Raw genomic sequence first — 3,958 nt, 5'->3', positions numbered from 1 at the left:
TCAGTGTTCCCTCTTTATATGTAAAGCCTATTTGAATGGTAGCCATCAAAAGGAGAATATAGATTAAAATGTCTCAATAAAATCAAACTGTGTTTAGTTTGGTTTTATTTATGCATTACTGTAGAACAAGAAACTTTTCCAATATTATACATATGGCTTATGAAAGAAGGTAAGGCCATGTGTATGATTTGTGGTAGATATTAAATTCTGTTTTTCTCCTTTTTATTCTGTATGAAAAATGATTTGAAGTAGAAATGTCCTAATTTACTGCCTGAGATCTAGTTGCCTATTTATTTAAGTATCCATCGATAATGGCAAGAGTTAACATTATATGTGAAGAGGAGAAAAGTTTGTTCTAATTAAAGAACAACTATCTGAATAAACAAAAATGGATTCCAATTTTGAAGTTATGTCTGAAAAATTTTTGTAGTGCTCTTCTACACACATTTTTGTGCTGAGTTCTCATTTAACTATGGTTCAGTCCATTGAGATGGTTCACAATAAAAGGAGGCACCAAGTCAATTAAGGTTGACTTAACTTTAAGATTGCCTTATAATTTCTTTCAAAATATTGTGCAGCTGTTTATTCTGGCTTTACTGTTCTGAACATTCACAATGTAAACAGCAACTTTATTTATTTTACTAAATATGTTCCTGTTAAATACAATCAGTTCAGATTTTTTTTGAAATGTAGAACTCAGGTTTTGCTTTGTATTTAGTTTTGCAATAGGATCCTAAAATTAAAAATTAATTCATTATGCACTTGAGTATTATTATGATGATAGTAAGACACGTTCTCTAAGTTGAAGTTAACTTTTAAAATCCTCAAAATAGATAGTTTCCTATAATGTATATTTCTAAATAATTCCTAAACTATGGTAGAATCTTAGTCATTCAAATATTCTTTTAAAACTGCATCAATACATTTTGAACTGTTGTAAACATTTTCTTAAATATTCGCAAATGCAAATGTTTCATTAAAAAGCATAAAAAAAGATTTAAGGATTGTTTTTGTCTAAATGTATGTGGCACTTATGATGATGTCCTAAAAAGCATTGAAAACCTTTATATAAAGCATGTTTTCAGCATCTGATCTCAAGTAAATGTCCTTTCTTCTTATTTTGGCAAGTTGGCGTTAGTGTGATGAGGAGGATGGATGAACACAGACAGCGGAATAGACTGTTTGAAGGGGTCAGTGAAAGACAGTGAGATTTTTCTCTAGCTTATTTTTGCTCTTCACATACATTAAAAAGTAAGAGAATTTAGACAAGAAATAATATTAGGCTTTGATGCTTTATTTTCAGAGGTGACTTGTAAGAAGAAAAGTGACACTATGTGATTTATTCTTATGACAAAATTGTACAGGGACAAAAACTCAATCTGTTGGACGAAGGCTAGGGTGGTGGAGCGCTGGGCGGTCAGCATCCCTGACTGGCTGGTTTGGGCGTCTGGGCGGCGAAGGTAGGACTGCCTATCCCGGGCGGCACGTTGCCCCTCTCCAGCTAACTGCATTATAGCATGTCCCCCAGAACCCAGAGACCGCCAGCCGGGCTTGCTTAGTGAAGATGCGGCCCCCCAGCGTTTAGGCCACTCGCGTCTCAGCCCGCTTCTCTGTCGCTGGAGAACGCCCGGGTTGAGCAGCTGGGAGAAGCAGGCCAGAGCCTTCTAGGGCCTTGGGCCCGGGGACCCAAGGAGGATGAGCTGGCTCTTTCCCCTAACCAAGAGCGCCTCCTCCTCCGCGACTGGTTCTCCTGGTGGCCTCACCAGCCTCCAACAGCAGAAGCAGCGCTTGATCGAGTCCCTCCGGAACTCACACTCCAGTATAGCTGAAATACAGAAAGATGTGGAATACAGATTGCCATTCACTACACAATCTGACTATTAACATTAATATATTACTTCCTCCACAATTTCCTCAGGAAAAACCAGTGATCAGTGGTTATCCACCAATAAGACATCACTTAATGGATAAACAAGGAGTGTATGTTACTTTTCCATTAGTAAGCAATTTTACAATGCATTCAGATCTTGGGAAAATTATTCAAAGTCTGTTGGATGAGTTCTGGAAGAATCCCCCAGTTTTAGCTCCTGCTTCAACAGCATTTCCATACCTGTACAGTAACCCAGGAGGTATGCCTTCTTATGCTTCTCAGGGCTTTCCATTTCTTTCTCCATATCCTCCACAAGAAGCTAACAGGAATATCACCTCTTTGTCTGTTGCTGATGCTATTTCTTCTTCAACAACAAGTTATACCACAGCCAAGCCTGCTGCTCCTTCATTTGGTGTCCTTTCAAGTATGCCATTACCTTTTCCCACAACGGACACTTCAGCTCCGATAAGTCAGAATGGTTTTGGTTATAAGATGCCAGATGTTCCGGATACATTTCCAGAACTCTCAGAATTAAGTTTATCACAACTCACAGGTATGAATGAACAAGAGGAAGTATTACTAGAACAGTTCCTGACTTTGCCTCAATTGAAACAAATTATTGCAGACAAGGATGACTTAGTAAAAAGTATCGAGGAATTAGCAAGAAAAAAATCTCCTTTTGGAACCTAGCTTGGAAGCCAAAAGGCAGATTGTTTTAGATAAGTATGAATTACTTACACAAATGAAATCTACTTTTGAAAAGAAGATGCAATGGCAGCATGAACTTAGTGAGAGCTGTAGTGCAAGAGCCCTGCAGGCAAGATTGAAAGTAGCTGCACATGAAGCTGAAGAAGAATCTGATAATATCGCTGAAGATTTCTTGGAGGGAAAAACTGAAATAGACGATTTTCTCAGTAGCTTCATGGAAAAGAGAACAATTTGCCACTGTTAGAAGAGCCAAGGAAGATAAACTTCAACAGGTGATAGCAATGCACAGCCAATTTCATGCTCCACTATACATTTTCCCGAAAACATAAACTGCCAAGAGAAAAATGAGACATAAAACTTAAGCACATTGTTTTATATTTATGATTTGCAAATTGGCATTTCATTATGGGGGCTGAATTCACCGATATACTATATAGATTGTATACAGAACATAGACTGATTTTGTATAGATCAAAATACTTGCTATGATCTTTGCTTTGAGAAAATTTTCTGCACTATTTGCACTAAAAATGTTTATTTATTGTTGATAAACTATCATATATTTAAGTTCTGCTGCTATTAATCTTATTATTGATTAAATGCCTATGCATGTAATTTCACCTCTTTTCAATACTTTTTAAAATTAATTTAAGTTTGTAGTTTTAATTCAAAGCTGCCTCAGTTTTTTATTAAGAGTGGTGTGGTTTTTAGATTATTTTCCTCTCAACCTTTTTTCAAGAAATTTTCAACTGTGGAAAGTCACCTTTTTTTTCTTTCTGGATGATAAAACTTTTCAAGGGCAATTTGTTTTTAAATATTCATAGTGTCAGGAAACACCAGACCTGCCAATGTGCCATCTCAAGTAAGTAACTTTTACCGACAATAAATCAAAAAAGAGTAAACCAGCTCTTCATATATTGTTTTATTTTTAAAACTAAAGATACATTTAAGTTGCAAGACAGTTAAATAAATATTTTACTTAAGAAAATGACTGGTTTCATTTAAACCAGTCCAAAACAAACTTTCAGGCTAATTCTTAAAAAATAAGTATCTGATGGGTTTGTGGTTAGATGGGTATGCTTTCCAAATTCCTAATGTTAAAAACAATCTTTTTGTTAATAAAAATAATCTAGACACAAAAAAATCAATGAATTTTTTTCATTTTTATGTGAATTCAATTTTCTTGAGAAAAGTTTTATAGAAACTAGTAAAAGTACTATTTAGTTTTTAAGCAATCCAAATTTTTAATGAATTTCCTCTTTATTTGTACTGTGTTCAGTAATTTGCTTCTGTGCCATGTCATCAAATGAACATATTTCATAAGTAGCCCTAAATGATTCTAAAGGGAGAAAATTTTGAACTCTAACTGAGGCTCAATAA

The 3,958-nt window shown here is 35.2% G+C and overlaps 1 pseudogene; it reads left to right on the top strand.

The window, feature by feature from the left end:
- The first annotated feature begins 1,451 nt into the window (after positions 1 to 1,451).
- LOC143386212 (vacuolar protein sorting-associated protein 37A pseudogene) lies at positions 1,452 to 2,907 on the top strand (annotated as a pseudogene).
- The last annotated feature ends 1,051 nt before the right edge of the window (positions 2,908 to 3,958 follow it).

Source organism: Callospermophilus lateralis, unplaced genomic scaffold, assembly GCF_048772815.1.
Source record: "Callospermophilus lateralis isolate mCalLat2 unplaced genomic scaffold, mCalLat2.hap1 Scaffold_107, whole genome shotgun sequence".
In the NCBI taxonomy this organism is placed as follows: domain Eukaryota; kingdom Metazoa; phylum Chordata; class Mammalia; order Rodentia; family Sciuridae; genus Callospermophilus; species Callospermophilus lateralis.
Note: the sequence above shows the minus strand (reverse complement) of the source record. Positions and strands in the feature narration are given on the sequence as shown.